Source organism: Danio aesculapii, chromosome 3 (genome assembly GCF_903798145.1).
Source record: "Danio aesculapii chromosome 3, fDanAes4.1, whole genome shotgun sequence".
NCBI classification, from domain to species: domain Eukaryota; kingdom Metazoa; phylum Chordata; class Actinopteri; order Cypriniformes; family Danionidae; genus Danio; species Danio aesculapii.
The window spans coordinates 59,903,665-59,931,016 of NC_079437.1; the positions used below are offsets into that span (position 1 = coordinate 59,903,665).

At 36.0% G+C, this 27,352-nt stretch overlaps 1 protein-coding gene across 1 annotated transcript in view; it reads left to right on the forward strand.

Annotated features, from left to right (window-relative positions):
* arhgdia (Rho GDP dissociation inhibitor (GDI) alpha) overlaps window positions 1-27,352 on the forward strand; it is a 43,979-nt gene continuing 16,627 nt past the window's right edge. Inside the window, exon 1 of the mRNA XM_056454344.1 lies at window positions 1-110. The gene's annotated coding sequence lies outside the window, so the exon portion shown is untranslated. The remainder of the gene's footprint in view (window positions 111-27,352) is intronic.

Below are 27,352 nucleotides of genomic sequence, written 5' to 3' on the forward strand. Positions count from 1 at the left end.
TTCCCGGAAGTGTGTCGCTCTCTGGCATCGCCGCCGCTCCCTCATCGCGCCATTGAGAAGTCAGGGAAGCTTTCTCTAACCTATTGACTCGCAGTACCCGCAGGTCCACGGTAAGTTTTGACAACAAAAACACCACTAATATCTCCAACAAAACGCGCAGGGACTCTCACAACGTGTTTTCGCCCGCGTCGACAATATTTACCAGTAGTTTTGCATGTTTTGTCGCTCGGTAGCAACGGCAGGTTGACACACCAGACAGCAAGTTGATACATGCATTTCCTGCCAGCGTCCTCCAACTGCATCTGCAGCCCTTTATAAGCACGATTAGCGAGAAATTTAACACATTTACGACTGCATGGGTCAGTTTTTGTGTCTCCAATCTGAATTTGATCTCGTCTGATTGTGTCTGAATTGATCGTCAGGCGTTGTCTGATTAATCTGTGGCGAAACATCAAAGTTAACCAGCGATTCTAAGTGTTAAATTTGGCTAAAATGTCGTCATTAAGAAAGCTAAATCATAATAAAGCGATTAATAAAAGAAACCACTCTATGGTAGGTTTTATTCTGATCTCATGCAATGGAAAGTTGCCATTTCGATTTTCTTTTACAACATTAAAGTAACCAAGCTTTAAAAAGTCTCTAAAATTACTGATTTGCAAGCATATCGTATATTAATAATAATCTAAATCTGTGTTATGACATTATTACATAATGATTATTGAAAATAAAGGCTCAGAAAGTCGCAGGATATTTATTTTATTTGTATTTTCTGCTGCCCAAAATGAACGTTCACGTTGTTTTATAATATTTAATTGTGATTTTGTTAATGTTGTGTGCATTATTGGGAGCATATTGAACTTTTTTTTTTTTTTGTTAAACTTCCTGTCGCTGGAAATGATGGTCGATTAGCATTAGCTTGCTAGCATGAGGATGAACTTCCTGAGGCAAAGCTCTCATTTCTGCTTGACTCGATTAAAAATGATCGTTGTGTTTTATCTTCGCTGTTTCTATCTGCTCTGCTATCGTCTATTGTTTGTTTTGTAAAGCATATACACACACATTTATATATATATATATATATATATATATATATATATATATATATATATATATATATATATATATATATATTAGATTAAACTCCCTCATGATGCAGTTTTATGAGGTAATCGCCCATCATCACTGTGATTTCCATTTTTAATCCTGGTTAATTTAATTGCTCCTGGAACCGGGTGTTAAATCAACCTAAATCTGAAGCTAAATTTGTTTAACGGACATCAAGGAGGAGATTAGTTTTCCTGAGCACGGATTAAATATTATAAAGTATTTACATAACAGTTTTCAAAGTCTGATTAACAAAAGAACCCCAATACTGAAGAAGAAAAAATCTGCTAATTTCCTTCCTGTGCAGGGCAAGTGGCGCGATGTACTTTCTAGTTCCTCCTCTATGAAGCGAGTTTACGATTCCTACTATGGCGAAGAATGTGCTTATGAATATTAATTACGCAAGACGACGCTGATTGGCTGAAAGGCGTAGACGTTTGGCGAATGAATAACAGGGAGAGGTGTTACTCATGTGTATTAATGACGTCACGTGGCTGACGTTCGAAAGTTTCAAAGAGGCTCCGGTAGAAGGAAATGAATATTCATACGGCGAGCCTTCGCCATAGTGTGTTGTCATTTTCGGCTATCGGGAGTTCGTCAGGGCGGTGTCTGCTGGCAGCCTCAGTGTTTAAACTTTGTCCTTAAGTGTGTTGAGGCAGCCATTTGGATTATTATATAATATTTTCTTCAGGGGTTATAGTAGAAAATCTGTAGTTTGGGTTTTGATTTTGGTCTCTTACTGCAGTAAAGTGTTTTTTGTCATCAGAACTAGTAAAACATTCAGTTGTGAAGGGAGAGAAAGAGGAGGGGGTGATACTGCCCTATATTCATGACCACAATTCAATATCACAGCTCTTATTATTGGAAACCGAAGAGAAATGGGGTTTGTGAATGAATTTATCATGTTTAAAGGGGTCGTTTGCCCAAAAATTGAATATTTATTTACTATTTAATCTCCCTCAAGGGGTTTCAAACCTTTATAAGTTTGTTTATATCCTGTTGAACACAAAAGAAGATGTTTTGAAGAAAGCTAAAAACTTATATCTATTGACTTCCATAGTAAGAAAAACAAACACTATGGAACTCAGTGGTTACAGGTTTCCAGCATTCTTCGAAACATCTTAATTTACTAGCATTCTTCAAAACATCTTAATTTTCCAGCATTCTTCAAAACATCTTAATTTTCCAGCATTCTTCAAAACATCTTAATTTTCCAGCATTCTTCAAAACATCTTAATTTTCCAGCATTCTTCAAAACATCTTAATTTTCCAGCATTCTTCAAAACATCTTAATTTTCCAGCATTCTTCAAAACATCTTAATTTTCCAGCATTCTTCAAAACATCTTAATTTTCCAGCATTCTTCATAATATCTTCATTTTCCAGCATTCTTCAAAATATCTTCATTTTCCAGCATTCTTCAAAATATCTTCATTTTCCAGCATTCTTCTAAATATTTTAATTTTCCAGCATTCTTCAAAATATCTCATTTTCCAGCATTCTTCAAAATATCTTCATTTTTCAGCATTCTTCAAAACATCTTAATTTACCAGCATTTTTCATATCTTAATTTTCCAGCATTCTTCAAAACATCTTAATTTTCCAGCATTCTTCAAAACATCTTAATTTTCCAGCATTCCTCAAAACATCTTAATTTTCCAGCATTCTTCAAAACATCTTAATTTTCCAGCATTCCTCAAAACATCTTAATTTTCCAGCATTCTTCAAAACATCTTAAATTTTCCAGCATTTTTTAAAATGTCTTAATTTTTCAGCATTCTTCAAAATATCTTAATTTTCCAGCATTCTTCAAAACATCTTAATTTTCCAGCATTCCTCAAAACATCTTAATTTTCCAGCATTCTTCAAAACATCTTAAATTTTCCAGCATTTTTTAAAATGTCTTAATTTTTCAGCATTCTTCAAAATATCTTAATTTTCCAGCATTCTTCAAAATATCTTAATTTTCCAGCATTCTTCAAAATATCTTAATTTTTCAGCATTCTTCAAAATATCTTAATTTTCCAGCATTCTTCAAAATATCTTAATTTACCAGCATTCTTCAAAATATCTTAATTTACCAGCATTCTTCAAAATATCTTAATTTTCCAGCATTCTTCAAAACATCTTAATTTACCAGCATTCTTCAAAATATCTTAATTTTCCAGCATTCTTCAAAACATCTTAATTTTCCAGCATTCTTCAAAACGTCTTAATTTTCCAGCATTCTTCAAAACGTCTTAATTTTCCAACATTCTTCAAAACATCTTAATTTTCCAGCATTCCTCAAAACATCTTAATTTTTCAGCATTCTTCAAAACATCTTAATTTACCAGCATTCTTCAAAATATCTTAATTTTCCAGCATTCTTCAAAACATCTTAATTTTCCAGCATTCTTCAAAACGTCTTAATTTTCCAGCATTCCTCAAAACGTCTTAATTTTCCAACATTCTTCAAAACATCTTAATTTTTCAGCATTCTTCAAAATATCTTAATTTACCAGCATTCTTCAAAATATCTTAATTTTCCAGCATTCTTCAAAACATCTTAATTTACCAGCATTCTTCAAAACGTCTTAATTTTCCAGCATTCTTCATAATATCTTAATTTTCCAGCATTCTTCAAAACATCTTAATTTTCCAGCATTCTTCAAAACATCTCAATTTGTGTTCAAAAACAAGGGAGAGTAAATAATGACAGAATTTTCCCTTTTGGGGTGACCTGTCCCTTTAAACAACTTGTGTGCAGTTTTTTGATCCTGGTTTACGTAAAAGCGAATAATCTGCCAGCTTCTGAGCGCTGCAGTGTTCTGGATGGTGTTTTTCCTCAGAAGCGCATGTATGGAAAAGCAAACACAATCTCTTTTGTGTGTTGTGTTGCACTATATGGGTTTGTAGACTTCAGGCCATTGAATGAATAATACATTTGCGTTTTTCTTTTCTACTGATCCAGCATCAGTGAGACAGACATCAGAGAGTCATATAAAGGTCAGGCCTGATGGGTCATCACTGATATGACCCAGCGCTGTAAGGGCTCCCGCGGGCACCCCTGCTTTGATTTGACCCCAGTGAAGGGAAATCCTGCGGCTGGCCAGAAGAAACCCAATGGCTTGGTTTTTATTATTTATTTTCCTCCGCTTTTTGAGGATTTGTTTCTGCTGTTAGTTCTAGATAATTCCCCTTACTGTATAACACGTGGTTCAGGACTGTCCTGCTTTTGATGGACCACCAGGGGGAAAAAATGCGTATGTTTTTAATTGTGTATTTATCAATGCAATGCCATGAAAATAACCTTTGTTGCTGACGTGGCATTAAATTAAAAATAATCATCATCATCTTAATCCTCTTGAGGGTTTAGGCCCAATCCCAATTCTGTTTTCTATCCTTTCCCCTCTGCTAGGGCTGCACAATCATTTTCATGAGACCCGACAACCCCAAATTGAGTAAAACATGGTCTAACCCAAACATTTGAGTTGAAATAACCTGGACGGTGTAGTTTGAACAAGCAGCAAAACCAATTTTTATGACGGCTACAATCGTGACCAAGTTACAGTCCAAATGTTAACCATGTTAAGCTGTTTAATCCAACCACCACTAATGCACATACAGAGGTCTCAGGTGTAAACACCTCCATACAAACCAAGATGTAAACCGCATATAAATGCATTACAAAAGTGCTGTCCCGCTGCACATACTTAACATTGCAGTTCAGCTTTAACAGGCTTTGCAAGATTTTTTTTTTAACACAGCAAACAGATTAAGACCATGTATGCAAATTCAGGTGCACAGAGTTGAGGGCAAAATGATTAGTCCTTCCTTTGATTTATATATATATATATATATATATATATATATATATATATATATATATATATATATATATATATATATATATATATATATATATATATATATATATATATATTAGGGGTGGGCGGTACACCGGTGTCATTGTCATCACCGGTGTGACATTGCGCCACGACATGGATTTTCTAATACCGTCAGTACTGTAATAAATCAATTATGCGCCTTGTACGGCTGCATTTACATCAATAATAGCTAATTCTAAATAATAAGGCATTCAATTTTCTTCAAACGTTCAGTTGTGGTCTGAATACCTGTCCTTATACTACAGGGCTCGAAATTGCAACCATTTTGGTCGCATGAGCGCCCGAAATGTAATCTATGCGCCCTCATAATATATTTGGGAGCATTTGTGTGTCTGAATATAATGGTTGTAGTGCAATCTGATTTGATTTTCTCTATAAACTTGCTGAATCGCTCTACCCTGCTGCTGTATTGGTTCATATTAGCTGTCAGTCACTCAACGCTTCCCGCTGTCAGATAACAGGGAGCTTTTGTTACTGCAGGAAATGCAAACGGTTGAAGAATGAAAAGTACACAAGTTTGCAAACCTCACCTAAAGTTATAATAATAATAATAATAATAATAATAATAATAATAATAATGGAGCAGATGACAGCGATCATGACATGAGGTAAATGTTGATCTGCCAGCTGAGATCAATCGAGTGTTTTCGTAGAAGGTGCCCGAATCTCGATGCGTTGCATTCACCGCGTGTTCAGCGCAAATGTCCGCTAAATATAAAATCTAACACTGTAGACATCATCGCCAAAGAAACTCACCTTTACTAAGTTTACACTGAAACTACGGCTCATAACAAAGAGCGTTATTGCGCCGGTGGTCATCATGAGAATCCTGCTCTGTCTGCTCATAAATTGGTGCGGCTGACTCGCCTGCTTTATTCCAGAAACACAGAGAAATGAAGATCAGCTCATAACGAGACTGAGCATTTACAATGACCCAAACCAAAACTTTTAAAGAGTGATAGAAGTGAGACTTTCTTTTGTCCGTTCTTCCTTAAGATGTATATTATTTTGCTATTGAAAGTAATACCATGATATTATACCGTCACCGTTCAAAAGATGAAAAATATCGTGATATTAATTTTAGGTCATATCGCCCACCCCTAATATATATATATAAATATTTATATATATGACAGCACATATTTCACTAGATATTTTTTTAAGATACTGATATTCAGCTTAAAGTGACATTTAAAGGCTTAACTAGGTTAATTAGGCACGTTAGGGTAATTTGGCAAGTCATTGGACAACAGTGGTTTGTTCTGAAGATAATCGAAAATAATAATTCCTTAAGGAGGCAGTTTTTTATGTATTATTTTCTTTTATTCCAGCCAAACTGAATAAAATAAATAAGACTTCAGAAGAAAAGACTGAAAAATGTCCTTTCTCTGTTAAACATCGCTTGGAAAAGAATTAAAATAATTTCTATGGAGCCAGATCAGTCTCGGTTATTAATACATTTACAAAAACGCAATTCGTAAATGTGTAAATTATATTCATATCAACAGCAACACTTTAACAGCTCAAAGTGGGAACGCCCACAATGGTTTCAATCGCCACTCAGAGCGACAGACAACTACAAAGTCGCTACTAGTGTGAATGAGGCATTCATTTGGTTAACTAGGTAAGTTGGATTAATTGGGCAAGTCATTGGACAACAGTGGTTTGTTCTGTAGACAATTAAATATAATATCTATACCTCTTAAGGCCCAAAGTTTTTTACATGCATTTATTATTTCTCTTTGCTATTTGGGCTTATTGGAACATAATTAGAGTAAAACCTAAGTATCATCTTTTGATATGGTGTACTTTTAGAGAAAAATGATGTCCATATATGTGGACTCGTGGTCTGAATTTACATAAAACACCTGAATTATTAATGCATATTTAACAGAGAATTTTTTTTTAAACTAGCTTTGACTATCAGAGAGTAAAAACAACATTGTTTCCCGTTTTGGACAGTAAAAAATAGTGATTGGGACATTTCATATGCTGAAAAACAGTTGCAGGATGACACTGCATCTCTGTAACAAAATATAAAACATGTAAAGTATTTTAAATAGCCACTTAAGAGCTAAAATGTGCTGTTCACATATGTGGACACTCAAGCTCTAGGAGGTTAAGAAACGTTATGGCACTGAAAAAAGTTATTCAAAGATGATTCCTTGGATTTACTCAATTTTTTTACGTTTAGTGGTTGTAAACAATTTATTTGGGCTGAATTTAAACAAAGAAATTAAGTTGAATATTGCTCAATTTAATTAGTTTGTTTAAATTCAACACAAGTAAATAGTTTGCAACAGTTTTGCATGCATCACTTTTTTTCAGTGTATGTGGTTAAGAAACATCTATATTTTAAATTAAAAAAATCTTTTCCACTGACCCAACAAGGCCATTAGAAAATATCCTTAGCATTAGCCAATAGCCATGTGTAAGCTCCATTCATAATTATCTTAACATGACCTTAAAATGGTCTTAAAGTCTTGAATATGACTTGATGAAACCTGCAGAAACCCTCAAATGTTCAGCATCTCCATTCACTTTCAAATCCTCTTTCTTCTGTTTTGTTTTCAATGGAGCCGATCTTATATATCAGCATTGCAAGTAGCCTGGCTGATTCATTTCTGATGCCGACTGTGGTGTTGATTGTGTAATATGAGGCTCATGGCTGTTGCTAGGGAAGACTTGTCAGAATCTGGCCAAATCTGAATCACCCCATTTAGTGCTGATGAATCTGAATGCACCTGCGCAACACACCACTGACCTGCTTTCACTCCTGTCTCCTACTACTGCTGCTGCTGCTGCTGCTATGTGGAGCCAGATCAGTCTCAATAATAATGCATTCACTTAATAAAATTCATACAGCACAATTTACAAAAAAACTATTCATAAATGCACAAATCCAATTCGTGAGTTCAAAAATGCATAAATTTGTAAATGCGTGACGGAAGTCAATTCAAGAACTTGATATACATACTTGTGTGAGGATTTTGAATGTATTTAGGTAAGGTGTATTTGTGCGAGCCTTTGGGGAAAGGCGTTTTACTTTTGAATTGTGTTGAATTTACTAATTGGGTTTGCACTTTAATAAATTATTTTGAATTTACGAACTGGATTTGCACATTTACGAATTGCGTTTTGACTTTACAAATTAGATTTGCACTTTAATAAATTTTGTTCTGAATGTATGAATTGGATTTGCACATTTATGAATTGTGTTTTTAATTTACGAACTGGATTTGCACATTTACGAATTCCGATTTGAATTTCCGAATTGGATTTGGGCGTTTATGAATTGCGTTCTGAATTCACGAATTGGATTTGGGCATTTATGAATTGCGATTTTAATTTACGAATTGGATTTGGGCGTTTATGAATTGCGTTCTAAATTTACGAATTGGATTTGGGCGTTTATGAATTGCATTCTGAATTTACGAATTGGATTTGGGCGTTTATGAATTGCATTCTGAATTTACGAATTGGATTTGGGCGTTTATGAATTGCGTTCTAAATTTACGAATTGGATTTGGGCGTTTATGAATTGCATTCTGAATTTACGAATTGGATTTGGGCGTTTATGAATTGCGTTCTGAATTTACGAATGGGATTGGCACATTAATGAATTGCGTTCTGAATTTACAAATTGTATTGGCACATTAATGAATTGCGTTCTGAATTTGATTTGCGCATTTATGAATTACATTTTGAATTTACAAATTGGATTTGGGCGTTTATGAATTGTATTTTGGATTTACGAATTGGATTTGCACATTTATGAATTGGATTTGGAATTTACTAATTGGATTGGAATTGGTTTTTGTAAACGTATTAATATTGAGACTGATACACCAAGCACAAGAACTGCAAATATTGACCTTATTTTGCCATGCCGAAGTGCGCTGCTTTTTACGATTGTTTTGGAACGTCCGATTCAGCCGACTATGGAAATAATAAACGGCAGAAAACGGTCAAACTACTTGCTCTACAAACAAGTGTGTTCATGAATATACATGACAATACATATATTATAATAAGAAAATATCAGTTTGCAACATCAAGCAGGGTAGCGAGCTGTTTTTAACGTCTAAAAATGAATGAAAGGGAATGAGACCAGTCTCGAGCCAAAGAGATAACTAGGCCCACAAGGAAACTGCGTGCGCAGAATTCCGCAGATTTTTAGCCCATCATTAATTCTGTTCATTTACTTGAGTAAATGTGTGTAAATCTAAATTTATTCAGTTTTAAATTAATTTCAGTAATATTATTGACTAATATGAAAATGTTCAGCTCATTTATGTACAGTACAGTCTGTACAGTAATATTTTCTATCTTTTAGTACATATGTTATATGAGAGACTTGCTTTGTTTACCAAATAAAGTTAATCTAATTGGATTTGCATTTTAAACATTCATTAAAAGTTAAAAAGGTATAATTTTTTTCACATTTTAAGGTTTTAGTTATGATACAAATTTTTACCAATATTCCGCAAAACGTCCGCAGATTCGTCTGGCCCTGGGCATAACCAATTGTTTTCTAATCGTTTTATCTTTAAATAATCTTTGAAGAAAGCGCTTAAAGGTGATGTGAAGCGCTTCAAAATGTGCATTTTTATTGTGCACAATTGACAATCTCAACTAAAACACGAAGAAAGGGTGGGATATATAGTTGCTCCTCCCCTTTTTAATAAACAACCAATAGCATTTAGGTTTATCACATATCTGCCAGATAAAAATCAAATGAATGCATCAAATTAAAAGCAAATGAACGTTGTTTCTCACTGCTGTTTTTGGTAGTTCTAATTTTGTTTATATATATTTTGGGAACTGAAATAGCCAAACTTGGGTCTCTTATTAGGCTCTATTTTAGTTAGCATGTTGCCTTAGAAGGCAGCAGCAGCCTACTTTGAGTAGAGAGCAAAGGCCAATCGGGAATGAACCGAATGTTTATAGCTGAAGTAGTCCCTGAGATCCAGGGTGAGGCAAGGATATGAACACAGTTCCTTTTGTTTACATTGGAATTTTCCAGACAATCCTCACACTGTATCACATGTGAGCGACTCAATGAATCTACATTTTAATGCTTCCTAAAAGTGAATAATAAATAAAACCTTTAGCATCGAGGCCATCTTATTATTTGGTGACTGTCGCTTTAAATGCAAATGAGATTGTGCTCTTTTCAAAAGAGGGCGGAGCTACTGATGCCTGTGTGTCAGCATAGTGGCAGATTCAATAAACATGACTAACGTCCTATGCTAATGAGGGAGAGATGGTCACTTATGGGCGGAGCTTTCCCCCTCTAATGACATCATACAAAAGGAGAATGTCCATCAAAGTGTTTCTGCAGACTGTTTCTATCAAGTGTGATTATAAAATAAAAGTAATACATTTTTACTATTAGAAGCTGTTTATATTCACACACTGCTGACACACAACGGTGTTTAAACCCCTTATAAAATGGATTTTTGCATAATAGGTGCCCTTTAAGACCAAACTATGATTGAAATCGCAGTGCTTTCAGCATGCTTTCATTCACTTTCTTTCCTTCCCACGTGCTCGTAAGCTGCTTCACATGGGTTTGTGTTCTCAGTAGTGCTCGTGCGTCACAGTGAGGGCTTTCACAAGAGTGATGTAGAGTGTAACCGAATAAGAAGGAATGGTTTTGGTCAAATCTGAACAAGCGTGCTCATGTTTGAGTGCTTGTTAATATCAGGTGGAAAACCGTAATGCGTCTTGGTTGAAAGCTGTGAGTGGATCACCAAACACGCATTAAATATCAGTTATGTTGTTGAGCCATGAGTTTTATTTGCGAGATGTTCAGTATTGAGCAGCTTTTGCTTAACCTGCTCTATTTCTACTACCAATTTATCCACGATAAATCAAAAATTGAGTGATTTCTGATGCAAAGCTCCGATAGCTTCAACCTCCAGCTGTCACTGACTCTATGCTGAGGCCTGTGGTGTGGTGTTGTGGTGTGTGTTCAGAGGTTTTCTTGACTCACTCATCCGCTTTCTAATTAAGTTTAGTCTTCTTGGGATCCGGCCAGAGGGTGTAAGTGCTTGTGTGTTACCCACAGTTCCTCTATTTAGCAGAACTGAACACTACAGTGGGGATAATTGTTGTTCATGCACAGTTCAACATCACTTTACTTCCTCTCAGACTGAGATTCTGGTGAAAATCGTCTGTGCTTCCTCTTTATCTTGTTTCTTTTTTGGTACACTTTATCTATTGCGATTGTGTGCTCATTGGGTTTTAAAGGGCACCTATGATGCCACTTTCTACAAGATGTAAAATAAGTCTCTGATGTTCCTAGAGTGTGTATGTGAAGTTTCAGCTCAAAATATTCTTCAAATAATGTTTTATAACTCTTTGAATCTGCCCCTTTTAGGCTTTGATCCTAATCGTGTCATTTTGGGTGACTGTCGCTTTAAATTCAAATTAGGGTTGGGCGATGTCAACCAATTTGGCATCGTACAATGTCTAACGTTAAACATCACAATGGACGATGGCATTGTTATCGTAGGCGGCGGTGAATTAATTATTTATGAATAATTAATAAATATCTAATTAATTTTTTGCAACCTTCCGTTTCAACTACCTGACCCGCATGGTCTTAGTTTTACCCATAACCAAATCATAAATAAATAAAGAGAAGTTACACATAAATTACCACCCGTCAATCACTTTTTCCACAGGACTCTGGCATGAATAGGCAGAGTGATCTGTGTCGTTATAATGGCGTCGACAAGCTTGGTTGGTAAAAACAACCCAGGCTCATTCTGAAAACGTAGTCCCGTGGACGTTTCTGGAGACAGCGAAATACGTAGCCGGAGGTACGTACGGCTGGATTTCATTTTTTTAAGGGAACGCTGCGGGGCGGTGTGACGCAGTTCCTTTCGGTGCTTGCCGGCCGGCCAGCCGGCCGCTCGCCTCTGTGTGGAGGGCTTTCCCGCTGCAACCAGTTTGTCCGGTTAGCTCTTCGTGTACTCTGGCGGACTCGAGGCACATAGAGGGGCTGACCATGACGACGATGACCGGGTTCGAGTCCGGGGAAGAGCGGTTCCAGAAAACAAAAACAAAATCCAAAAAATGAAGCGAACAAGTTCGTCACAGGGTGAGAATGTGGTCAAAATCCGAAAACGTAAAAAATCAGACGAGGGCTTTTCTTTTTCTGGATGGCTTTTGTGAATTGTCGTTGGTTGGGTTTAGAGACGGAGGAGGGTGGATCAGCCGATTGGCCGGTCGCACGGTCAATCATTCTGTCATCCAGGCAGACAGGCGGAAGGTCGTTTGACAGCGGCCTCTAGCGGGTTTATGCGAGAACAGCGTGGGAAAAATCGTGCACAGCGGCCTCTCGCGGATTCGCGAAAACAAAAACTGCAAAAATACGTACCTCCCGGGACGTATTTCGCGGTCTCCAGAAACGTCCCCGGGACTACGTTCTCAGAATGAGCCTGGGTTAGGTAAAAAAGGTGCAAAACCAACAGGAACCAACCCACAGTATCTGAGCTTTTCACTAAAATGACTCAATACAAGCGTGAAAGTGAAAGATTGAAGCAGTTTACTGACGCAGTGACCCGTTACCTGATAGATTCAAAAGGCCAAAGAGTCGTTAGATAGAGACAAGATAATTAAATATCACGTTTAACAACTATAGTGAGACGCCATCCAGCGGTACATCCTTGATAAACGTGCACTGCTCTCTGGGCTGACTGCTGGAGATCAGATGCTGTAGGTCATGACAGAGTGTGTGTGTGTGGTCATGTGATGTGTGTTTTCGGCGGTATAGGGTGAACTGAGGGCGTTTTAGGAATGCTAGGTTAAATCATTTTCGTTTTAAAATGCTATTTTAAAACTAAGACGTGTTAGTGTAAACGGGACCTCAGTGTGTATTTTTCACGAGCGGGTTGCTGCTGCGATGGGGGCGGGGCGGAGGATCACAATGCCAGCTCAGCATCGTGATGGCTATCGACCATCGGCGATGGATGATGGCATCGTCTATCAACCCAACCCTAATTCAAATGAGATTCACACATTATCTTCAGCAGGTAAAACTGCAAGCGGTCGACTGCTTCTCTCTCAGGGCTGTCTATGATAATGAGGCGGAGATTGCCACAATTATTATTTTTTTTTTTGCATTTCAGTATTTTAAAATTGATTTGATGATTTGTTGCACAAAATATCAAAAAGTTACTATCTCAGTAATATAATGTTCATATCGAACATGGGATTGGGATGGGGTTAGAGAAGGTTCGCGAACCTGGACTTGAACTCAGGATGCCCAAAGCACAATGGCTTTATATGTCGGCGTACTACCCTCAAGCCAGTCGAATTCGTCCATGACAGTTTATCCAAATTTGACCAATCAGATGTGGCTTTGCTATTTCTATACCCGCTAACCCCATAGGTGCTGTTTTGCTATTGGCTGGAAGGTGAACATAGAGCTGAAAATAAATACTAATGACGGAATTTGAGACGAGAGGAAAAGGTCAACAGCCAATAATAGTCAGAATATCTACCCGGGTTTTCGTTCATTCGTAGTGTCTAAAAGTTTGCACCTTGCTTTTATATTATTATTTTTTGAAAGCTAAATATCTTTTCTCTAGGGAAATGTAATACACTGGGAAATCGCTTGAGTTTTGGTCTTGTTTCTAGTCCAAATATCTAAAATTTCTTAAATTAAGAAGCATTTTCTAGACGAGCTAAAAATATTGTCTTGTTTTCAGCAATAATAAGTCAAAATTAAGTGAGTTTTTCCTTAAAACAAGCAAAATAATCTGCCATAATCTGGATTTAATGAGACTGAAACAATTTTTTTTGTGCATTATGCGACGCCAACAGTAGCGCGCCAACATGGAGCTCAACAATACTGTGTGTTTGGACTTTTCCAGCCAACAAGACCTTTCCACAGATCAGTGGTTTCATTTATGATGTTGCCAGACCCTCTCCCTCATTCAGCGTCCAGTGCACATCAAGTATTTAGCAGTAGAAGCTTGCTAGATTTCCCATAGAGGAGCACTGCACTGTGGAAAATAGTTTGCTGATTTTCTGTATTTTATATAACATTGTCGATGGTTAATTAATAATGACATATTTAATAAATGCACTTAATGTGCAGTTGTATGAATATGAGTTTTTCAAAGCCTTTTTTGGCTTTTGAATAATATAGAGTTGCATTATATTAAGAAAAATCTGACGTTAGGATATTTTGGTTTTCTGCGTTTTTTTTTTTGTGTGTGTGTGTGTGTGTGTGTGTGTGTGTGTGTGTGTGAGATTTAAATGCAGCTTCACCACATGGCTTAAATGACTCTATTTGGGAAGAATGAATTAATGTAAACCCAATCGGATGGATTTGTAGCTAATTCGGGCTGCACAATATAGCGTTTCGGCATTGACATCGCAATGTGACACATCGCAGGATATATGCACAGTTTAGTTTGTATTATAATTTATCATTTGCATGTATTTTTGATGCCTGTGATTGTATAATGACTTATTTATTTATTTTCGGGGTTTTCACCTTTATTTTGGATTGGAAAGTAGAGAGAATTGACAGTAAAGCATTGGGAGCAGAGAGAGGGGAAGGATCGGCAAAAGGCCGCGAGGTGGAATCGAACTCTGGTTGCCATGAGCACCGGAGTGCATGTGTCAACACACTAACCACTACACCACAGGCGCAGACTTGTGTAATGATTTTAAAAACATTCAGATATAAGAAAGTGTACCGTTTGGGATCTTAACTATGATTAGTTTTATTAAATTATTTTATTTTTATCATTCAGTTACTGTATTTGAATAACGTTAGACTCGGGGAAAAGATACTTTATTTCAATTGTATCTTTGTCTTGACTCTTTTTATAGATCTAGAAAATACTCGCAACACAAGCAAATACAGAAACGCTCTGCACATAGCACAGACAAAGGCCTAAATGAGTTGGGGGACCCCAAAAATTTGAAGGATTGTTTATTAGATTTTAAGGAGATGTGAATAGTCAACATCAATTCATCAATCTCCGACTAAACATGTGCATGAAAATACTCACAACACATGCAAATACAGAATTGCACTACAAGTAGCACATACAAAAACGAAGATGTGCTTGGGACCCCCAAAATTTTAGAGTGTTTTAGATTTTATAGAGATGCACTTCCACTGAAGAATCATCCCAATTGATTTAACATTATAAATTCTTTCCAAATAGAGATATGAAGTCATGTGGTGAAGTTGTATTCGCAATATATATCGCAAACTAAAAAAAATAGCGTAGACTTTTCCAATATCGTGTAGCCCTAAAATAGAAGTAAGTAGTGAGTGCAAATATACAGATTGACAAGTGTATGTACGTGTTTATTACTATATACAACGTTAAATGAGCAGCTGTTATGTGCAAATTGGCATGTAAAGTGTGTTGTTAAATAAGTGTATATGTGTATAAAAGTGTATAGCAAGTAGTGATGTTGGTTCCACAATTATTATCATCAAGTGTTCATGAGATGGATTGCCTGAGGGAAGAAACTGTTTCTGTGTCGGGCTGTTCTGGTGCGCAGTGCTCTGTAGCGTCGACCAGAAGGTAAAAGTTCAAAGAGGCAGTGTGCTGGGTGTGAGGGGTCCAGAGTGATTTTGGCAGCCCTCCTGCTCACTCTGGATAAGTACAGTTCTTGGGGAGTAGGAAGGGTTGTACCAGTAATTTACTTTCGCTTTCTAAAGTTACCGTTATTTGTATGCGTTTTTGCATTACCTTTTCGCAGCTGACTGCGCGCGAACAGCCGCGAGAGAAACATGAAATGATTAATCATTTAACAAACAACTCAGATAAACTTTACTATATATTATTTACAATATACTGACTGCAAAATATTTGTACATCAATAGAAATGGCGAATTTGACTTATTTAAATCCACACGTTTTTTTCTAGTAATTATTATCATTTTTACCTGTCCGTGGGTGCACATGGCTCCTAAGTAGCATGAAAGTAAGAAAAATAGTGGAAAAATAGTGAAAAGAAAAGGTGTAGTGTCACAATAAATAAAAATATAGTTAAAAATCACATTGTTTTTGTTTGTCACATGTACTTGACCATTTATGTGCTGTGGGTAAAGGTGTTTCAATCCGGCTACCACCGCAAGTATATTTCAAACCTGTGGGAAGCACTGAATAGCGATATTATTATTTAGCGCAGCCCTACTTGAAAGATTTAAAAGTGATCAATACACATAGCCAGGCCGTACTAGTGTTTACTCCACTTTTGGAAGTGGATGACTTCTGGACTGACGTTTGTGAGGATAATGGAAAGATGGCGTAAAAGTCCAAATGTAGAGCCAATGGTTCACGCAGTCAACAGAGTGAGAAACGGGTATGTCTGGAAGACGAAGACGCATGTAGCGAGAGTCTCGCTTTTCCCTTCCCAGTAGATTTAGACGTGCTGTTTAATTAACACCAGTGCTCTCCATGGCTACAGTCTCCTGGCTGTGAGATCGCCTTACATAACAATATTAATATCCAGAGCTGGAGGCAATAGGTTACTATGACACACTTTGGATGAAGTGTGATGAAATTAGCAGAGACTTATGAACAGAAAGAAAAGCGCTGCAGGGCTTCGTTTAAAACCATTTCAAACCACTACAACATTGAAAGCATTGCAAAGAAACTGCAAGTGGATCGCATTAATTGAAATCTTTTGAAACATTTTGAAATTTGAGCTAAAATACTTATCGTATTGTATCGTATCGTTTTGTTTATGTATAGTTTCTTAAATATTCACAATATATTGTTTCAGCATTGCAACCTTCCCTTCTGCAATAGTCATATAATCATAATACTTGTCCATATATCGTTTTGAGGTAAAATACTTAAATATTGTATTGTATCGTATCGTTTATATATAGTTTCTTAAATATTCACAAAATATTATTTAAGTATTATAACTTTCACATCTGCAGTAGTCACATCACCATAATACTTGTATATTGTTTCGCGGTAAAATACTTGTCATATTGTATCATTTAGTTTATCGATTCTTAAATATCCACAATATATCGTTTCAGCATTGCAAGTTTCCATCTGCAATTGTCACATCATCATAATACTTGTATATCGTTTTGCTGTAAAATATTGTATTGTATCGTATCGTTTTGTTTATATATAGTTTCTTGAATATCCACAAAATATTATTTAGGCATTATAACTTTCACATCTGCAGTAGTCACATCACCATAATACTTGTATATTGTTTCGCGGTAAAATACTTATGTCATATTGTATCATTTAGTTTATCGATTCTTAAATATCCACAATATATCGTTTCAGCATTGTAAGTTTCCATCTGCAATTGTCACATCATCATAATACTTGTATATCGTTTTGAGGTAAAATGCAAATATATCGTATTGTTCCATATCATTTTGTTTATATATAGTTTCTTAAATATCCACAATATATTGTTTCAGCATTGCAACTTTCCCATCTGAAATAGTCACAACATCATAATACTTGATCATAATACATATTGTTTTGAGCTAAAATACTAAAATATTGTATCATATTGCTTTTAGGGGTGTCAAAATTAATTGTTTCTTTGGTGCACCGCAATGCAGACGTGGACAATTCGGTATCGGTTCTGTAATAATCATAACTGGTTATTGTGTTGTCGCGGATAAAAGTGAGGACGCGGGGGGAGGGATGTCGCGGACGCCACGCTCTCTATTCTGCCGTCCAGGTCACCTCTATGGACGCGCCGGCCCTGCTAGTATATTGTATTGAGGTATAATACTTGTATATGGTATTGTATCGTATCGTATCGTTTTGTTTATATATCGTTTCTTAAATATCCACAATATATTGTTTCAGCATTGCAACTTTCCCATCTGCAATAGACATATCATCATAATACTTGTATATTGTTTTGCTGTAAAATACTGAAATATCGTATTGTATCGTATCATTTCGTTTATATGTTTTTAAAATATCCACAATATATTGTTTCAGCATTTCAACTTTCCCTCCTGCAATAGTCATATCATAATACTTGTATATCGTTTTCAGGTTAAATACTTATATATTGTATTGTATCGTTTTGTTTATATATCGTTTCTTAAATATCCACAATATATTGTCTCAGCATTGCAACTTTCCCATCTGAAATAGTCACATAATCATTATACTTGTATATTATTTTGAGCTAAATACTTAAATATCATATTGTATTATATCATTATGTTTATATTTAGTTTCTTAAATATCCACAATATATTGTTTGAGCATTGCAACGTTCCCATTGTAACTTTCCCTACAATAGTCTCATCATCATTAATGGAGAAATTATTGGATGTTTTTTTTTTCTCCCTCATTTAAGCCTCCTAGTATAGAACAGCCTTGTTTTATTACTCTTTAATAAAACTCTTAATTAGATTAGCATCTACTCCGAAGGTTCATTTCAATCCAAAACCTGTATTCACAGGAGTTGCTTCACTACTTCATTCCTCTTTAAAACCCAAGGATAACCAAGTCCTCTGGGGATACTGATTAGGTTTGTCAGGTAAATCCTCTTTACCTGGCTCCTTTTGACATCCTACCGCTCTTACCAACACTTCCCCCACCATCTTTAATTAGTACTAATCTGAGCTTTATAATCTTGTTGGGTTTATAGTTGCTCAGTAACAGGGCTAATCTCAGGCTTTGTAACCCCTAAACTGACACGTTAGTCTCGCTCAGGCTTCCCTGTTTATTTGAGCTTAGGATTATCCCTAATTAGACTGAATTGAGCTCAGTTTGACAGAAGCAAATGGTCAAACGTCTCCAAGTTTGTGAACTGGCCTTGACTGTTAAACCGATGCTCCCCAGTAAAGCACAAAGCTCTGTTTATTTGACTCATATCTTTACTCTGTTAGATTTATCTATGCTTCTAATTTCTTTTTGATATTTTTTTTCACATGCACTCCTCTTTAAAAGCATCCCAGTGGATCTAATATTGAGAATTCTTTTATTCAACTCATCTGGTGAAATTATGTATATGCATAGACACACACACAAATATATAAAAACAAAATATTGCAAACCTTTCTTACCGATATTGTGCAGCCATAATCAGAGGATTTTTAAAGTAGGCTATTGACGTTATCAAATTTTCTGCCGCGATTAATTGCTGAAGTTTTTATCTTGATATGTTATTTTCACAATATTGACCTAAGCTGCGAAATAGTATCCTTAAGTTAAAATGAAACAGTTTTGTATTGCTTTATATGTGTTCAGAGTAAACGAATGTTTTAACCAAGTTAAATTGTATAAGTATATAAAGTACAATAGCTCACATTTTACAATAACGCGTTATTAGCCATTTTGGATATGCGCATAAAAAACAGTTGATGGAAATGCCAAGCTGCACATGAATTTTGAAAATGCGCATTAAAAAACACGTGCAGTAGGATAAACGTTTTATTCTGTAAGAAAAAATGAGCATAAACTGCTTTATTCGCACGTCTTTAATGCGATATTTCAGTTTTGCGCCTAAATTTAATTAGCATTTTTGGATGGAAACACTGTTACTGTTAACGTTAATGCGTTAATCTGAAAGTGAGATTTGTGAGAGTCCGCTTATTACAGTCACTATGTTAACACTAGTTTACAATAAATAAAATGAAGTTTATTAGTATTAACTCCATCTAATAAAATGATTACGACTTGTAATTAGATTACGACTACGAATTTTCATTAGTTTTTCATTTAGTTTTTCTATTAATTCATTAGTGAGTTAATTTAAACAAAGTGAGTTAATTTAATAAACTAATGCTTACGGAGCATTACTGCACAGCGATGACGCACAAAATAATTACGTAATTGTCGATCAATATTTTTGCGTGTCGTAGGCCAGATTAACATGCGAAAAAATTTCATATTTGAACTGTTAAGCTAACACCAGTGTAAATACAATGTAAATATTTCTAAAAGCACTATATAATGTAACTAATCAATAATTATGCACAGTATTTTGAATTGCCTTAAGTATCAATGCTGTGCAGTATGGCTGCACAATATATCGCAAAATTATCTTTATCACAATAATAGCAATATACGTATCACAGACATGTGCTATTCGCTGGAGCCCAAAGGCGAACCCAGAGCTGAAAATAAATACTTATGGACACCACTGTTTTTAGTCTGAATTAGAAATAATTAGTTCTGAATAATGTCTTTTACCTGCTTTTTAAAATATCATTAAATAAATGATAGCTACAACATAGCTAATATAGCTAACATAGAAAAACATGGCTAATAAACGTAGGATTTTTCTAGGGAAATGTTATATCATAAGACTTTACATGTGTTTCTAGCATTAAGCAGCCATACTGGGCTTGTTCATTATCACAATATATTGAATTATTGAATATCGACATATAGCTAACATAAACATAGTTAATAAACGTAGGATTTTTTCTAGGGGAGTGTCACAATAATCAACAATATCGCACATATTTCTAGTTGTGAACCGCCATGCTGGGCTTGTTTATCACTATATATTGAATTATTGAATATCGGCATATAGCTAACATAGAAAAACATAACTAATAAACTTAGTATTTTCCTAGGGAATTTTTATATTGTAAGAATTATCGTTATCACAATACTCAACAATATTGCATATATTTCTAGTATCAAGCTGCCATACTGGGCTTGTTCATTATCATGATATATTGAATATCGCATATAGCTAACATAGAAAAACAGCTAATAAACGTAGGATTTCTCTCTGGAAATGTTATATCATAAGACTTATCGTTGTCGCAATACTCAACAATATCGCATATTTCTAGTGTCAAGCAGCCATACTGGACTTGTTCGTTATCACAATATATTGAATTATTGAATATCCGCATATAGCTAACATAGAAAAAACATAGCTAATAAACGTAGGATTTTTCTAAGGAAAATTTATATGGTAAGAATTATCGTTATCAGAATACTCAACAGCAATATTACATATATTTCTAGTATCGTGCCGCCATACTGAACTTGTTCATTATCACAGTATATTGAACTTGAATATCGTCATATAGCTGACATAGAAAAACAGCTAATAAACTTAGCATTTTTCTAGGGAAATGTTATATCATAACAATTATCGATATCGCAATACTCAACAATATTGCATATATTTCCTGTATAAAGCCGGGGCTTGTTCATAATCACGATGTTATATTATTGAATATTGCAATATAGCTAAGATAAAAAAACATAGCTAATAGACGTAGAATTTTTCGAAAGAAGTTATATGGTAAGAACTATTGTTATCGCAGTACTCAACAGCAATACTGCATATATTTCTAGTATCGTGCCGCCATACTGGGCTTGTTCATTATCATGATATATTGAACTTGAATATCGTCATATAGCTGACATAGAAAAACATCTAATAAACTTAGCATTTTTTAGGGAAATATTATATCTTAACAATTATCGTTATCGCAACACTCAACAATATTGAATATATTTCTGGTATAAAGCCGGGGCTTGTTCATAATCACGATAGGTTATATTATTGAACATTGGTATATAGCTAACATAGAAAAACATAGCTATTAAACGTTGCATGTTTCTAGGGAAATTATATATCGTAAGAATATCGAAATACTTAACAACAATATCTCATATATTTCTAGTATCGTGCCGCCATACTGGGCCTGTTCATCATCACGATATATTGAACTTGAATATCGTCATATAGCTGACATAGAAAAACAGCTAATAAACTTAGCATTTTTTAGGGAAATATTATATCTTAACAATTATCGTTATCGCAACACTCAACAATATTGAATATATTTCTGGTATAAAGCCGGGGCTTGTTCATAATCACGATAGGTTATATTATTGAACATTGGTATATAGCTAACATAGAAAAACATAGCTATTAAACGTTGCATGTTTCTAGGGAAATTATATATCGTAAGAATATCGAAATACTTAACAACAATATCTCATATATTTCTAGTATCGTGCCGCCATACTGGGCCTGTTCATCATCACGATATATTGAACTTGAATATCGTCATATAGCTGACATAGAAAAACAGCTAATAAACTTAGCATTTTTTAGGGAAATGTTATCGTAACAATTATCGTTATCGCAATACTCAACAATATTGAATATATTTCTGGTATAAAGCCGGGGCTTGTTCATAATCACGATAGGTTATATTATTGAATATTGGTAAATAGCTAACATAGAAAAACATAGCTATTAAACGTTGCATGTTTCTAGGGAAATTATATATCTTAAGAATATCGAAATACTTAACAACAATATCTCATATATTTCTAGTATCGTACAGCCCTAATGTGCATGTTCATTATCAGGATATATGGAATTATTGAATATATGTCTATTATAAAGTACCTGCTGTGGTTCCCTCAGGAATGTACCTGCTGCCCATGCTTACAGCCATGTTAAACGGCTCGGCAATCATCCTGTTCAGCTGTGTGAAATCAGCGCTCTGCTTATTAGCGCTGAAACCACTGCCAAATGGCTAACGGTGTTTGTGCTCGCTTGCTCTGGCAGCTGAAGTGATGTCATGTGGGCACAAATGTGTTGTTGTTGTGTTTTTTTGCTGATTCTTCAGCAGAAACCGATTATATTTCGCCAGTCTTAATTAACTTCAGCCCGCTCCAGAAGGGACATGAGCTGCTTTTTATTACGCTCTGGTGTTTTTCTCTTCTGCTTCCCTCAGCCCGTTTAGCTTCTCGACTAAGGAGGTCAGTTTTCATCAGAACTCGAGTATTAATCCTTTAAAATAGCTATGTCCAGGATATTAAATTTAATTCACAATCATCAAGGAGCCTCAGCTATCGCCTCGGTAAAACTAGCCTATTGTAAACAGCAATATAGATGATCCAATATTTCTGTTATTTGGATATTTATACACTAGATGTCATGTAGACTAGTGTTGTCCATTGGAAGGAATGAGTTAATAGAGCCGCCATCTTGATACAGGCTAGCGCTCCTTTGAAATGAATGTGGGACCAAGGTGCAGTGGTGGATTGGCCATTGGGAGCCATAGATGTAGTCACTTTGACAACAGTTCTGTCTGGTTCTCGAATCTGATTGGCTGATAGCCAAGCAATATTCTCGTAATAACAGCACTCGGTCAGCCTCTTCACCCTTGTGTATTACTCAGCAGATCAATAAACTCACTACAGTTTGACAAATATTGCAGCTTTTGGACAACATAATGCTTTTTAGGCAAGAATGTCGTTGATGTTCTGCCACAAGTTGGCGACAGAGACCACATAGTAAGTCCTTAGGGGAGAAAAACTCAGTGTAATACAGGTAAGTCAACCTCAGTCTTTTGTAAGTTGTAGTGCTGTATTTATACCATAGTAATCTGGTAGTGTTTGCTTTGCTTTGGCTTTTTCGGGGTTAATGATTGTAATCTCCTGATTGCAACAGAGTATTAGATTGCAGCTCTGCACAAGACGTTTGGCCGTAGGAGAAATGGTCGTGCCCCCACTGAACCTGGTTTTTCTAGAGTTTAAAAAATTTTTCTCTTTCGTCAATTGGTGAAGTTTTTTTACTCGCCGCTGTCGCCGCTATTGATTTGCTTTTCAGTGTTTGAACTTTCAGCAGTGAATATTAAACCACACTGAACTGAACTTCAACACAAAACTAGACTGACACCGTTTCAATTTACTATGATCTTCAATGTGAAGCTGCTTTGACACAATCTACATTGTAAAAGCGCCATAGAAATAAAGGTGAATTGAATTAAAGATGAATTGAACAGAGTATTTCGTTATTTCTGGTATTTCATGCCGTTCAGCCTTATAATCTTAAAATGTTGGCAAAATCACCTGTTTTGTCATCACTTTAGACATTATGCAAGAGAATCATTCAAATGCTAACACTAGTTTTAAAGTGACGTTGGTGAATTAGCAACAATTTCTGCTGTTTTGATCGTCAGATGCAGATGTGAACGAACGACAGAAGAAAGTAGTTCCTCGTACAAAAGGAATTTTGAGACACCATGTTTGATTTGCTTTTTTTATATACACGATTATGCCGTCGAACTGTTGTATAAACGCAATATCACACTCGTAGCAGTGCGATATGGCTTTATATCAGCACTGGTTTAACTAAGGCACTTGCCTAGCGGCCTCAAGCCAGCGCACGCCTACTCGTGTGATATTGCTCATATATATATATATATATATATATATATATATATATATATATATATATATATATACACACACACATACATATACCTATGATTGGTAGGTCAGTGCGCACGTTTTTTTGAAATTGCGAACATCATAATTTGATATTTCTTTTCAACGTTGATGGATAAGTGAGACGATCGCATGGGTATTTCGACAAACAGCATGTGTTGGTGTATGTGAATGTATTCTCCCTCTCTGTTAAATTTGGTCTAGTCCAATTGTCTTGAAACACACCCCCTTTCACTTCTAATTTACGGAGAGAGCGATTCATTTGTGAACGAATTTCCATTATGAACGATTTGTGTGAACCATCGATATCCAAAACTACCCTTTGCCTAGTATTTGGTGGAAGTTGGGCTACTTAGCCCTACGGTCAGTGTAGTGAAGGTATTATCATCAATAAAGTTATTTGTTGAGCACAGAATTTCAAAACATACGAAATCTTGCCAATGAAATGTTATGCCTTTGTGCTTTGTTGTCTTAGTTCGCTCGTTAGTATGCCCATACACAGCGCAAAAGTCTGGCCTTTGGTCTTGAATAAGTGCTATTGAATGACTTTTGTCCTTGGAACCCTGTACCAATATGGTGGGCTCGTATGCGATGTCTAGTGTATACATCTATGTTTGGACTCATTTTAACTTATATTTACTTTGCTAAATAACAAAATAAATCAATTGCGTGCTTCCTCTTATGGAGAAACTGTACCCCAGGCTCTTAAATAATCACGTTCACGTTATTTGGAAAACCAATGCTGTTTGAATTAAATCTGGACTCGTCGAAATGAAAATCGAATTAATTTGAATGCTTGTGAATCACAATCCAATCGTGGCATCTGAGTTGATATCCATCCCTTGGCTTTGCCTCTGAAGACTTGCTTTTTATTTGTTTTCTATAAAGTTTGTAACGAACTTGACTTGCGTAACGTTAAAAGCAACAATTACGATATTATCATAGACGATAAATATCAGGCTACCCCTTAGAGAAGATGTCCAGTCTGCATGAAGGTGACTGGACTAAGGACTCGCTTGGTTTAATGCTAATATGAGGATCGTTTTGAGTCTCTCTCTGTCTCCTGATCTTCAAACCCTATATCACAGTGCCAAAAATCGCTGGTGAAGAACGACCTCTCTCTTTTTTTCTGTCCTGAGAGAAAGAGCTGAGGCCCCGAATGGAAAAAGCAGAGCCGTGTTATCTGCATTTCTGTCTGAGTCTGGCCAAATCCAAAGGTTGCCAAGACTGAGAAGACTGTTTTCACCACTTTGAAGACCCTGCTAGAATGCTACGCTCTTTTATTGATCGTGTAATTTACTCGTTTATCGCCAATTTAATGATAAGTGATGCCGCAGGATAGATTTTTCAGCATTTTTATGACTTTTCACCGCTAAAACTCTCTACGTCTCTTGCTTTTGAAGTGTTTTTGAGCTTGTCGAAGTGTTACGCAAAACACACATCTGTCTTTCATACAGCAGACCTACAGGCTGTGCTAGTACATCTCTCTCTCTGTGGGGATCTCTGTTTTTCGATGTTTACTGGATGTCCCGTTCATGTCTTTGTTCATATGTGCGACTTTGAGTTGTCAAAAGTGTCGACTTCGTTACTAATTGATATTAAAATGTCTAAAACGTTAATTTCCTGCTAATATTTGAGTGCTGTTGTTGACACACTCTTAAAAGCCAATGCTTGGTCATTAGGGAATGGGGATATGGAGATAAAACTTGTTACACGTTATTTTCTGGTGTTTATTTTGATCACTGTCAGTGACGATAATTTATCTTTCCACTGAGAGGCAAATGAAGTCCTGAATCTTTAGAGAAAGTGCTCATTTTCTTTTTATATATACACACCGTGTCTCCAAACAGAATTAATTTATTGTCAATTTATATTTTGTAACTTTATATTTTGTGCTTAGATGGCAAGTAGATGAAATTATATGATATGTATGGGCTTTCCACCTCACCTGCTTTAAATCACCGCATTAGTTATACAATGATAACCCAAATATTGACAGAACGTTTCAGTTTTATTACTTGCAAACTAAATTAGCACGCACAGAAATAAAGCAATGTTTATTGCCAGACTCCCATGAAATCTGTTGGACAGTGCGATGTGTGCATCTTCTTGGTGTTCGGTACCATGTCTTTGACAGTGGTGATATTTTCAACAGTATGGGCAGTGCGTGGACCACCACTCCGACACGACATGCTGATCCAGTGCGATCAATTTTCGCCAACAAGTAATCCAGTCCACCTTGTGTCCAGTTTTTAGTCGGAAATTCACAAAGAAAACGTGGAGCACTGTAACCTTTCAGTTCTCGTAAACCTTTGATCAAACTCTTATCTTCATTCGAAAACGCCATTTTTATTTAAGCCCTGCGCAGCTGAAAATAAATACGTCATCATTATGCCATCATTACTTCATCAAGGAAAGTAAATAAAAGGATTATTCTAATACACAGTTGTGCTGTTATTCCTGTATGAAATTTAGTCGTTCTTATTCCTGTGGTACAGGAGTCTCAACCTGCTGGCCCGCGGGCCATTTGCGCCACTCCTCCTCCTCCCTCCGTCCCGCAACTGGCTTAAAAAATACAAGATTTGTCAGCGCAACAGCCTAGTGGTTAGCGCGTCGACATATGGTGCAGTAGCACGTCAGGGCGTCACGAGTTCGAATCCCGGCTTGAGGACATTTTCCTACCCTACTCCCCTCTCTCTCTCCAACTTCGCTTCCTGTCCTAAATACTGTCCTATATAATAAAGGCAAAATAGCCAAAAAATAAATCTTTAAAAAATAAAAAATACGAGATTCGGCCCAACAAAACATATATTTTTGAATCACTATTATTGTTGTGCAGTCGCATATAGCCACTTGTGGTTTTGACCTGCCACCTACTGGACGTTTAAAGTACTGCACTATATGTTCGGGTTACTTTCGGTTTCTCTCAGTGTGCAGTCGAGAGTAACGCACATGCAGATTATTTCTGGGGCTGATTTAAATGTTGAAATATATGTCCGTAGTTTTTTTTTACTGCCTGTATTTTGTTGTACAAACATCTCTTCATGGCTAACATGTTATGCTGGTGGTGTAAATATGATAATTTTGCGCGTGTTCAACTTACACCAGAGTTACCGACCGCTCCCGCGATTTATTCGGAAAT